General features: G+C 41.0%; 1 protein-coding gene and 1 long non-coding RNA gene across 2 annotated transcripts in view; one reads left to right on the top strand and one right to left on the bottom strand.

Moving 5' to 3' along the window:
* The window catches only part of ttc29 (tetratricopeptide repeat domain 29), a 283,106-nt gene that overhangs the window by 114,489 nt on the left and 155,057 nt on the right, over positions 1-13,560 (top strand). The gene's annotated exons all lie outside the window — the stretch shown is intronic.
* On the bottom strand, positions 3,218-3,868 carry LOC116971066. The gene is made up of 2 exons (XR_004411394.1): positions 3,661-3,868; positions 3,218-3,575 (listed from the first exon to the last, which is right to left on the bottom strand). It is a non-coding gene; the product is annotated as an uncharacterized LOC116971066 (long non-coding RNA).

Raw genomic sequence — 13,560 nt, forward strand, 5'->3', positions numbered from 1 at the left:
GATAGGATGAAGAACAGTTAAGATAGACTATGCTGCAAAGGCAAAAGGAAAGAAGTAGTGGAGTATGCTTAGGAGGTAGCACTTCTTTTCTCTGGTATCTCAAGCCCTCAGCTCTCTCCTATCCAAAATAGCACCCTCAGAGTCTGTGTTTTATTGCTGAGATGTGTTGGAGCAGTTTCCTTGTGGCCTCTACAGTGCTAGCCCTTCTATTCCCCTTCTCCATTGTTCACCATCATAGCTAATTATGGGTTGAGAATCCTATCCAACTTGGTAAATTTTGGTTGTGATCTTGCTATGTACCCTGGTTTATAAAAATGATACAAACTGGGCAAACTTTATAAAAGAATGTTTATGCGCTGGAAATTCAGAGAAAATGTAGGAGATAAATAAATATAAAGGGAGAAAAAAGAGACAAATCAGGAAGTCATGCAACTCTCAAAGATTTTGGAGTATTGAGTGCAGTTGTGGTCGCTTCATTACAGGAAGGATGTAGAGGCTCTAGAGAGGATGCAGAAGATGTTTACGAGAATGCTTCCTGGATTAGGTGGTATTAACTACAAGGAGAGGTTGGACAAACCTGGATTGATTTCTCTGGAATGCGGAGGTTGAGAGGATACCTGATAAAAGTATATAAAATGATGCAAGGCATAGATTGGGTAGACAGTCAGAACCTTTCTCCCAGGGTGAAACTGTCAAAGACTACAGGGCATGCCTTTAAAGTGAGAGGGGTAAAGTTTAAAGGAGATGTGCACGGCAAGTTATTTTACACAGATGGTGGTGGGCGCCTGGAACCCACTACCAAGGGTGATGGTGGAGGCAGGTACAATAGTGTAACGGGTTTTAGATAAGCACAAGGATATGCAGGAAAGTGAGGGATATGAATCATATGAGGCAGTTTAGAGATACGGTGCGGAAAGTTCACATAAACCAATGATCTCCGCACAATAACACTATCCTACACACTAGGGACAATTTACACAAACAAGAAGCCAATTAACTAACATACCTGTACGTCTTTGGAGTGTGGAAGGAAACCAAAGATCTCGGGGAAAACCTACGTGGTCACGGGGAGAACGTACAAACTCCATACAGGCAGCACCTGTAGTCGGGATCGAACACGAGCCTCTGATGCTGCAAAAGCTGCAAGGCAGCAACACCACCGCTGTGCCACGGTGCTGACCATGAGAGTTAAGATTAGTTTATCTTAGCACAGTTTATATTCAGCACAGACATTGTGGGCCGAAAGGCTTGTACCTGTGATGTACCATTCAATGTTCTCTGTGCCAGAGAAATGTATGGAATGAGGAGAAATGTGGGAAAGAATTAGAGGCAGAGATAGATATAAACAGAAATTAGAATCAAGCTGCACAAAGGGAGAATGAAAGCATGGAAATATAAAAATGTGCAAAGCTAGAAAAGTTTATGGGGAGGTAGTAAAACAGACAGAAATAGGAAAATACGATTTTTTTTATCAATAACATTTAAACATTTAACTTAAAAATCTGCAATGTTGCCTGCATGCTAGGGGCCAAGAAAAGTCAATCTTAAATAATATAATGTTTAATATTTTTGGTTACTTCATAGTCCCCAGCTCTGAGTTGGTGGCATTAGTTGTTATTATACTGCATACAATTATTTTATTGAAGTCTGCGCTGCACAATTTTGCCTTTGAATACTTAAAAAAGAATGTGGATGCTGACGGTGTCAATAAGAAAAAAGGCAAATGTTTTCTTTTTAAGAGCCATTGTGTACAATTTACATTTATATTTTATTATATTACTAATTTCTCCATCTGAGTGGAGCTCAGATGTATACAGGCCTTAGATCATAGTTCCCTCCTCCCTTAGGACATCTGCTTGTCATTATACTGAGCATGCTAGCTTTCTACTTTGCCTTGTGGTAATATGCTGTTCATTGCCAGGCCAGGCCTCGGAGACATGCTAAAGAGGTCCTGCCACACAGCTCAAGACTCCTGGGGTCTGTGCTCTGGGGTCTCTGTGGTTGTTTCCCTGCTTTTCCATCAGAGTTTTCATCTCCGTTATCCTGTTGTAATGTGCCCACCTCGGGCTGTCTTTCTGCGGAAGGCTACGGTCAGGATCTAACAGCAACAGCTGGTGTAAAAGACAACCATTTCCTCCCACTGTTACCTCATTAGTGTTTTCTCATTCAAGTACAAAAACATAACTCCTATTGAAAATTAAAGGAACAATATTTAAAGATATTTTTCATGAAATAGAGAATTAACAGAGTTCGGTTTGTTTAAAATCATCATACACAATTTGTGTTGTGTTTTTTTTTTTAAATTATTACATTATTTTTATCTTATGGCTCATCATTTCGATATGTAAACGAAACCGGTGACAGATGTAGTAATTTATGAAATGCATGTTATATCTATGCTATTTAATCCATTATTTAACTGAATTGCGTATGATGATTTACCTGAAGCATGAAATCTGTGATCAGCATCTGTGATTTGCTTTTCAAACATTTACAGTCATAAAAATATTTACACTTATACATGGTCTTTATCTATGAACTTTTGCATGAAATATTTCATTCCAATGCTTTGATAACATAGCATTGGGTATAGTAAATTGCATTATAAGATTCAGCAATTAAAACATTTTGTTAAGTCCAGATCAAAATGCATGGTAGATAAACCAATATTACATTTACCTTACTTTTCTTATTTTAATACAACATGCAAAGGAAAGAGCTTTCAGTGAAACAAATGACTTTATGTTCCCCAAATTGACAAGTTTCTTTTATATTTTACCAAAGCCTAGCTGAACCCGAGAAACATTCAAAACTCTACACAATTTACCTCATCAGAGGGTCCAAATTACACCAGTAAAATTAAATGTGGATAAAATGAAAGGTATCGAACATTTTTTAGAACCACGAATGTAATACCCGATATGAAATAAACCACATGCTTAATACTGCAATTGCATTTATTTATATAACAGAAAAATTCCATTGCCGGTTGTTCCCATTTTATATGATAAGAACAGAACTTGCAGTTGAAAAGGTGAAATATCATGTGTTATATGATATGTGATTGAAGCTTTTCAGGAATTGAAAAGGCATTTGGATTTTCTTTACTGTGCGTCTCATTATAATTCTTTTTGCCTAGCATCTCAAAGTATTCCCAGTTTTAAGAAATGCACTCCATTCATTACCATAATTACAAATAAAAGAATTTCAAAATAAATTAATAATGTGTAAGGCTTTAATCCTTATATTGCTTTAAACAACCTGCCAAGTACTTCAGATTTGAATGTTTCTCAATCATAGTGGATGCACAGAAGATGCCTTAGGAATTTAATTTTAGTGTATAATGTGGTCAAAGTAATGTGATTTTTTTACTGCTTTTTTAATATAAAATTCTATGCAGTATTAAAAAACTTTCTGATGTGAGAGAATAAAGGTATTTCCTAAAGAGCAGCTCACAGTGGAGGTTTAGTTCTAGGTACTTGTTGGTGCCGAAGCATGTAGTTGCATATACTATGATTTTGATGTCTTGGGAGGATAGTGGAACTTGACAGCAAGGTATATTGCTATTGACATAACTGTAAGATAAAAGCAAAGCAGACAATCAGGCCATAGCACTATATTCAAAAGAGAACTTTGAATATTCTTTGCAAATGCACTCACCAGTCACTTGCTTTTAGCAGCTCCTTCATTTTCTCCTGGGTAGGTTATGCTCCCTGTATCATTCACCTTTCCTACGACTCTCATTTCCTCCATGTCATCACTGGCATCCAAGCCAAACTGCATATACTGTATGTCCAAGATTCCCCATTTGACGCGCTGTACTCCTCCTTCCATTACTGCTCTTGTGTGGCTGCTGGTTTCATGTATGTCTTCGTTCAGCAGCGCACAGGCTTGTTTTGTCAATAACCATTTATTTGTTGCTGAAATAGAAGCAGCCATTACATCTGACCTCTCTGTTTCATCAATTATGGATAGATTATTGGATATGAACATCTGCAAAAGCTAGCAGTTAGAATCACCTTCTGGCTTGCATGAGGTAAAGTATTATACTGGTGTTTATTGTCAGACCAAACCCTAGTGGAATGACTGAACTATTCAAGGAACAGAAAATTCCCAATGGCAGGCATCTACAGTAAACCTGCTTAGAGCTTTTATATGCAGTTGCAACAGTAATAATTTCTTTGTTTAATCTTGTTATGCGCTGAATTCTGGAACTCCTCCATGAAAATGGATAAACTCTAGTCAATAACACAATGGGATCAAAGGACAAAACCAAACTAGCCGCAGAACGGAGTACATATGAACCTATGGCTTGAATATGAGAACCACTTTCCCATTCCACAAACCCCACCCCAAGTCATGCTAAGGATACCATAAAAACAACAATGTTGCAACACAATTTTAGGAATGTGTACCCCCTGTGGTTGACCATATTTATGCCAACATATAAATGAGGTTACAAAATAATTCATTCAACCCAAGCAGTCTTAAAAGCAAGCCAATACTTAAAATCACATTCTTCCACCGGTTACCTTTTTCTTTCAATTCCTTCTCTTTCATCTGTCTTTTCAAACTAAGTTTGAATGTTGAAATAATTTCTAATACAGACATTGGAATTCAATTCCACAGCCCTGCTCTAATTTTATATCAATGTTCCTTGACCTCACTATTCTAAATCTCATACATTTAGTACCATATCCAAGTCTCTCAGCTTCACCAGTTTGTCTCCATCCACCTGAACAGTGATTTCTTGATTAGAATTGAGAACATTAAATATAGGCCACGCATATCTTGCAAATCTAATGATTTCTTCATGCAGGAGTCCACTCGAATGGCTATAAACTTGATTAGACATGTGGGCTGCAAAGTTTCAGGAATGAATTTGTCAGGGCAGAAACTATAATCTGCTATTACAAGGCTTTAGCATAACGAGGTATGGCTGCAGTGAGAGGGACTTGATTAAGGCTGAGATCTGCAAAATAAATGTAACACCAATCTGTGGTCTTCTGACACAAACAAACATTTAAGAACATGATTACTACTTAAACAAGTAAGTCTTATTTTGAAACTGAATTATCATGTTCAATTCTTCTGTAAGGAGCTTTAAAAGCTGACAGCATGCCTCAGTATTTTGTGGGGACAGCAAGCGCAGTCATGCACTGTCAGACTTAATAAAGATTTATCTGAAAGTTCCAGGCTGTCCCTGCAGGATATCTTTTCAGGATAACAAGTTGGGCTGCTCAGGAAACTTTGCAAATAGGCTTAATACAAACAATATACTGTCCTGATCGTAGTGTGTTAGTAGCTTCTATCTTGGGCCTTTTCAGGACTTCCTTCAAATTGGGCTTGGGTAAATAAAAGGGCACCCAAGAATATTCCTCTGATTTCTCCCTATTGGGTGATTGACTCGTGTTAGAAACATTGGTATATTGGCATCGGCAGTCTTTTATTTCTGATGTTATTTTTTTCAGACACCTGTGACATTTTGCAATCAAATATTAAGGCAAATAGCTGAAACAACACTGTGGGTTCATGCATCATTTACTTAGTGTCTGGTTTACATAGAGCTTCCTGGATTTGGGGTTCAGCAAAGGTACATAACTTGGTCTAAAGGGAAGAAGAAGAGGTTTACAAATTCTTCCAAAGCAGTTGTTGTCGATGAGCTACGGTATAGAATTGAGTAGTATTAAGATACTGGACTTTTCAGCCTAGCAGAGGAAATGCAATTGGAAGATGATAAAAATGTGAACAGAGTTGTACTTGGTCAAAATCTATACACTTCTGCTTGGAGAAGTTTTCTTCACTGTGTATTTATCCAGTTCCTTCCTGAAAGCCACAATGGAATCTGCCTCCCTTACGTCTGCAGGAAATAAATTCCAGATTCCAATCACACACTGAATAAAAGAAGCTTTTCCTCATATCACTATTAATTGTCTTCCCCTTTACTTTATACCCGTGCCTTCTAGTCCTCAATCTCACCACCATTGGGAACAGCGTCCCACTATTCACTCCGTCCAGTCCTCATTATTTTGATCTCAACTCAGCCTTTTCGAAAGAAAACAGTCCCAGCCTTTCTATCCTAATAACTGTTGTCCCTCATTCCAGAAACAATTCTTGTATATTGAACCCTCTCCATTGCCTTCACATCCTTTTTTTTTAAAGGCAACCAGAACTGAACACGATACTCCAGTGAAGGTCCAGTAGTTTACAAAAAATTCAACAGTCGATGAGCGTGAGGGGGGGGAGGGGAAGACAAGGGTGGACCCTGTGTGGGGGGACGCCATGAAGACAATGGGGACCCGACGTGGGGGGACCGCCGTGAGGGACAGTGGGAGAATAAAGGGGGAACCGGTGTGGGGTGGGGTGGGGGGGGGGGGGGGGATTGGAATCTGGAATTTATGTCCTGTGTGTGATTGGAATCTGGAATTTATTTCCTGCAGACGTAAGGGAGGCAGATTCCATTGTGGCTTTCAGGAAGGAACTGGATAAATACACAGTGAAGAAAACTTCTCCAAGCAGAAGTGTATAGATTTTGACCAAGTACAACTCTGTTCACATTTTTATCATCTTCCAATTGCATTTCCTCTGCTAGGCTGAAAAGTCCAGTATCTTAATACTACTCAATTCTATACCGTAGCTCATCGACAACAACTGCTTTGGAAGAATTTGTAAACCTCTTCTTCTTCCCTTTAGACCAAGTTATGTACCTTTGCTGAACCCCAAATCCAGGAAGCTCTATGTAAACCAGACACTAAGTAAAGGGGGAACCGGTGTGGGGTGGGGTGGGGGGGGGAGGGGGAACTCTAGTTTAGAATCCTCTGTCCAGCGGATAAGTCTGTGTTTGTTTGTTTGTTCGTTCATTTGTTCCGGTGAAGGCGCCGTGCACATGGCAGCCAGCTAACGGTCGCCTGTCTTTTCCTTTTTGTTTTAATTTCTATAATTTCAATTTTTTTGTGTACCTTGTGTGTTGTGACTGTTGGCAGACCAATACCTGTCTGGGGATGAATAAAGTTTTATCGTATCGTATCGTATGGTAGAATGTCATGATTCACATTCCTCTTGTCTGAAAAACAAGCATTTACCAAAATAGCAGTGAAGATTGGTAAAAATATTGTCAATGTTCTCCAATGACTTGTGTTTGAATACAGCAAAGTGACAACATTCTATGTAACCTTGACCTTCCAAAAATCCATTATTTGTATCTGCTGTTAGACCAGTCTAATTAGATGACCTGATCAAAAGACTATTTGCTCTGTTGGTTCCACAAAACAATAATATATCAATTGAATTGTCCTTAGTGCTTTCAACTGAATTGTAGACTTGTCTCTTTAATAAATGCATGATTGGAATTAAATGCTAAAAATTGTCAAATGTCAATGAATTTGGGCTGTGACTTTTATTGCATATCAGTACAGTTTACTCCAAATTTAACATCAAAAAGTAAAATCATTTCTCTCATATCTTGAAAGGTTGACAAAAATCTACAGGGATAATTTTCATTTGAAAATGAAATCATCCTTGAGGCTACAAATTATTAAATGCCATTGAGGTGGAATGCCATAAAAAATTTAACCATATATGGCTGTTGACCATTAATGTATGTCTCAGAGTGTCTGATTTATAGATTTGAAGTTCTTTCAAGTGGGGTGTAAATTGTACTATTTGAAATGAAGATTGTTAAAATGAATTAGTAGCAGAACACATGTAGCAAGTATGTAATTTATATTGGATAGAAGAGGAAGATTGCATTCACCATTTATACAGCCTAACATATTTGTAGAAATGTTAAAGATAATTTTTCGAGACCTTCCTATATGAAGGAACCTTTCTGTTACTGATATATAAAAATGAACCACAGATGTATGTAGAATTCCCTCTGCACATGTTTTAAGAGTAAGTACTTATGTTGCAGTGCTGGCCTCAGCTGGCCTGAAGCCCAGTGCAGGTCTTATTGAAATCATTTATTAATGCAAATCTCTGTCCCTCAAACTGAAATAGCATTCATTTTGGGCCACATGAGGTCTCTTTAACCATTGCCAGTGACACTACAGTTCCACTACTATGATGCGTAAAGTTGCAATTAAAATTTAGTGCTGAAACCGATATTATGTTAGGAAAATCATTATGAATACTACATTTGTATCATATACTAATGTGCTTGGCAGCTACAATTGTAAAGCAACACTAACAAACGATTAATATTTATCCTGATACCAGTAGTAATTTGAAGGTTATTGGATCATAAATTTTCTTAAGCTATAAAGCTCATGCCTTTTAAAATCTTCTTGCATGCCCAATGAAAATAACTTCCAATTGCTCAAAGCTCAGTTTTATACGCACCACTGCAAGGGCAGTGGAGGGTATTTGAAATAAATGCAATGACCTGAAGAGACAAGCCACCGATAAGCTGGGCTGGCTCTCTAGAGTGCCAGGTCTACAGGTTGAGGAACCATCAGTGGAGGAGTGGCTGTTCTCTAGGGAGGAACATATTTGTTTAATCAATAAACTCTGAAATCATTGGGGTGGATAAATATAGCTAGATGGATTGGCATTTATAGCCCTGTGCAACATTAAGAAAACAACAGTTACAGTTATTTTCAGAATGAATCTTTTTACCTTTGTGTTGCTTATCTTTTATATTGATTCAGCTTTTAGCACCACTATTTCCATATTTAAGTTTGCTGTTGTAAACTATGAATGCCAAATTATAGCAATTTTGTTAAAGGTTTTTCCAATCACAGATGATGAAGAGAGTCATGTTATTTTAACAGTCATGAGCAATTTTGTTTTCTTTCCAGTATTAGAGGTTCTTCCATTACAAAACATACAATATTACAAAAGCAATTAGCATTCAATAATCCTGTACATATCCTCCCAAGCAACTTGAGAAAATGTAGAGGGAAAATATTGAGCTAGTAGTGCATCTTAAAAGAAAAATCAAATAGGTGATTCGTGTTCTTGATAAAGAACAACTAACCCGGGAGCAGGTCTCGGGAAATCAAAGCCATAAAAACTACATCCTATCCTATCCTATCAGTACAATAAAAATTGTAAATGTCACCATGTGCACTCGAAAATATTGTGAATTTGAGTACTTTTAGGATCTGTTTGAGTCCACAAGCCTGCGCTGGGCCTGATGCAAATGCACTGGATTCCCACTAAAGGAAATCCTGATCTATCACCTCTAAAGTACATCTATTTCCCTAGGTGAGGTCAAAGAATATATGTAAATAATGAGAAATTTTAATTTTCCTTACTTTGATGTTCCTTTTAAATATTCTGCACTTGCCCAGTTTTATTAATCTCAGGCATTTTCTGTAGTACCAATGGTTTTCTCAATGAAAATTCTGCAATATGTTATTTGGAAGGGAACAAAGATCAATGACGAGATATCAGTCAGACAATGTTTATTCCAATCTTCCAAGTTCTATTTAACCATATTTGAAATAGTTGAGACCAAACCTCACTTTAGCTGGTATAGAGACCTTTCCTGTCCATTCAAATGTCAGGGTTATTAATGTAAACTTCTATATGCATCATTACCAGTATGTGTTAATGTTCTCTGGTTTGTTTTATGTGAGGGGTGGGGGAGGGGGGAGGGGGAAACTTTTTTTCAATCTCTTACCATGCAGGAGATGCAATTGTTTTCCGGATCGTATCTCCGGTCGCTCCGCGGCCTAACATCATGGAGCTGGCAGCCTTGCTTGAGACTGACTTTGAGTCCCACCTCAGGGCCGTAGACTTATCATCGGAGCCTGTGATCCCTTGCCTGGGATCGATCGCCTGCGGATTTCAACATCGAGGAGCTCGCAGTCTCGGGTAGAGACTGATGTCGGGAAGTTCCAAAGTTGCAACTGGTTCGACCAGCGCCAATCCGGGGTCCGATCGCCCGGTGCAGGGGAGCTGAGATCCCCCCGATGCAGGAGCTTGATCGCCCCGATGCGGAGGGCCCGACTGACGGCTACAGGAGCCAAGATCATCTCATCAACGGAAGGCTCAAGGCCAATGAGGACAAATAAGCAAAGAGATTGAACTTTTTTTTCGCCTTCCATAACAGTGAGGAATGTGGTGGATGTTTATGTTAAAATGTATTTTGTATGTTTTGTTGCTTTTTATTGGTATGACTGTATGGCAAATCAAAGTCCTCATATGTTGCAAAACATACTTGGCTAATGAAGTATGATTATGATTATGAATGCAGTTAATTGCTGGATAGAACTGCGGTTAGCCAGAAATCTCAAGGTCTTGAGATATTGCTAATTCTTGATTGTACAGTATAACACTAATGATATGGTATCCGATTGTTTTGAAATCCTTATGGTCTTCTATCCGTCTTATTCATACGTTCAGATTGTAGGATGGGATATCCTCTCATGTGTGCGGGCAGGACGAGAAGCCGAAGCCAAATGCCGAACCTACATCACGCCGAAAATCCAAGATACCGAAAGGACACAACGCCGAAAGGAAACAAAACCGAATGGACACGACGCCGAAAGGAACGAAGCCGAACGCACATGACGCCAAAAGGAAGCGAAGCCAAATGGACACGACGCCGAAAGGATACAAAGCCGAAAGGAAACAAAGTCGAACGGACATGACGCAGAACAGACATGACGTCGAAAAGCCGCCGCACGGACATGACATCTCCGGGGACGGTATTGGTCTGACATCTTGTCAGTCATCGACAAAGATCAGCGATTGGTCCAGACCCCCAACCCCCGGCGTCCATCACATCACTGGCTGGGGGGGGGGGGGGAGACAGGAGGGCGGGGGGGAGACGGGAGGGTGGGGGGGGAGCTTCAGCTTGCATTTGTAAAATGGTGGCAGTGACTTCAAGCTGCTGCGATTGCCACAGAGGCTTTTCAACGTCATGTTCCTTCACCATCAGATTTTAAGCCAAAAAATAAGTAAGTAAAAAAAGATAATTAAGATTATTTTTTCAGCTTTTTGACGTCATGTCCTTTCGACGTCTTTTCGACGTCACGTCCGTTCGACATCTTGTCCGTTTGGCATCGTGTCCGTTCGGCTTCGTGTCCTGCCAGTGTCGTGTCTGTTCATCATCTAGGTTTTTCAATGTGATGTCCGTTCTGCATCTTGGCCTTGACTTCTCGACCTTCGGCGTTCCATTCGGGTACCATCCTCTCACAAACCTCTGCCCCAGGAAAACACTTTGTGCATTCACCCTATCTATTCTCTACATTATTTTATACACCTCTATAAGATAATTTCTCAGTCTCCTGCACTCCAAGGAACAAAGTCCTAGCCGGCTGAACCTTGCCCCCTATCTCAGGTCCTTGAATCTTGGCAACATCCTTGTAAATGTTCTCTGTACTCTTTCTAGCTTAACGGCATGTTTCCTATAGCAGAGTGACCAAAACGGAACACAATACCCCAGGTACAGCCCCACCAACGTCTCGTACAACTGTAACATAATGTCCCGACTTGTAGCGTGAAAAATCCGTTATTTAAGCACCACCAAAGTCCCAAGGGTGTTGGATTTTTGGAGTTTTACTGCAGATGGATTTTCTTTTGTGAATGCTTGTGACCTTGGACCTTGCCCTCGATAGAAAGCAATACAGGAATGAGAGCTTGACCGAAAATCTTCTCACAGCATGTCGCACATCCAATAATAATAGACTTTGAAACCTGAATCTGTGAAGACATTGCTCACCAGAGAATTCTAAGTAGGAGGTTCAGTATCTGAAAACTTCATGGGAGCAGTAGGTTCTGTGACGATAGGCATATGTTTTTCTCTTGCTTCACGAATCCTGATCCACTTGGCCAATCAAGGCCACAACAATGTTTCTAGCAATGGAGGCTTCCCAGCAACGTAAATACTGAGGCACTCATGGAATGAGGACACCAGCACCAAGAAGCTGGAAAAAACCTTCTCTGTCAGTTGTTGTACATCCAACTTTGGAAGGCATTTGACTGGTCTTCTATCATTTCTGATCCCTAACATATCAGTGCATTTCAGTGTCAACAAGAAAAAGCAACAAACTAGCGTGATAAACCCCGTGCCGCAGACCAGAACCCGCCCGGTAGGCCCAGCTCAGCTGCCGCAGGCCAGGGACTCACCCGCCACGGACGGAGGGCCTGCGCCATGGACTGGAACCCGCCCGGAAGGTCCGGCTTGCCCGATGCAGATTGAAGACCCATGGCAACCCACCTGGAAGGCTGGTAAATGGACCGGCTGCGGGAGAAAACGCACGGCCTCGACGGGCGAGTGGAGGCTGGAGGCAGGGGGTCATGCAACAACCTGGGGCTTGGCTAAACCAGATGCCGCTCCAAGAGGCAGGGCACATGGATCAGATGCGGCCTACAACGGGGGAGCAGAGGCGGAGTACACCATATGCTTGGCTAGGCCGAACCTGCACCGCCGCCAAGACAACGGGCCTTCATGGTCAGGTCAAGAACCCTGCACTTACAACAACTGGGACTTGAAAATGGTGCCAAACAAGCACCTGTTTACTGCCTCAGTGTACTACTGCTTTACACTTGTACTGTGTCTGAGATGCTTATCTAATATGTATCTTAAGTGCTTATGTATAGTGATATTCCTACTGAACTGTATACAAAAATGAATTTCACTGTACCTCGGTGAGCAGTTTTAGGCCCCATATCTGAGAAAGGATGTGTTGGACTTTGGAAAGGGTCCAGAGGAAGTTTACGAGTAAGATCCTGGGGACGATTGGTTTAAGGTATGAGAAGCGTTTGAAGGCGTTAGGCCTGGTACTTGCTGAAGTTTAGAAGTTCGAGCAAAGTCAGCGGGAAGTTCGCGCGTGACGTACGGCGTCAAGACGCTGCGTCCGACGTCAAGACGCTGCGTATGCCCGTCGAGGCGGTGCGTACGGCATCGAGGCAGCTGTGGGCCGGCAGGCGGTTGCCGCGCGGAATTTTTGAACACGGTCAGTTTTTCAGAGCCCCGCGCGATGTCGGGACCAGCTCCGCACAATTCCATACGGCTCCAGCGATCGAAGTGGGACCGGCCCCGCGAGGCCGTACGGCTAAACCGACCACGTTAGGTCGCGCTTGCCACATGGAGTCGCATGTTCGTGGGACAGGCCCTTAAGGCCTAGATTGAGTGGATAGAATGTTTCCAGTAAGGGAGAGTCTCGAGCCAGAGGCCACATCCTCAGAACAAAAAGGACGTACTTTCAATCATGGATGTACCTTCAATTTCTTTAGCCAGAGGGTTGTGAATCTGCAGAGTTAATTGCCACAGATGGTCATGGAGACCAAGATATTGGGTATTTTATAGGCAGAGACTGAGTAGGAAAGGGGCCAAAGGTTACAGGGAGACGGCAGATTGAGAGGGAAAAATAGATCAGCCATGATTGAATGGCGGAATAGACTCAATGGGCTGAGTGCCTTAATTCTGCTCCTATATCTATGGTCCTATGATCTTATGTCAATTATAGTGCAATGCATACTGCACACACAGGTGGTAGATAGTCTAATCTTACAATTGATACAATTTCATCTGTAAATGATCACCAATGCAAAATGATCTCCAGTTTGTTTGCTTTTCAACGCCAGCACAGTCTATTCTACATACTA

The sequence above is a fragment of the Amblyraja radiata genome, chromosome 1, assembly GCF_010909765.2.
Source record: "Amblyraja radiata isolate CabotCenter1 chromosome 1, sAmbRad1.1.pri, whole genome shotgun sequence".
Taxonomy (NCBI): Eukaryota; Metazoa; Chordata; class Chondrichthyes; order Rajiformes; family Rajidae; genus Amblyraja; species Amblyraja radiata.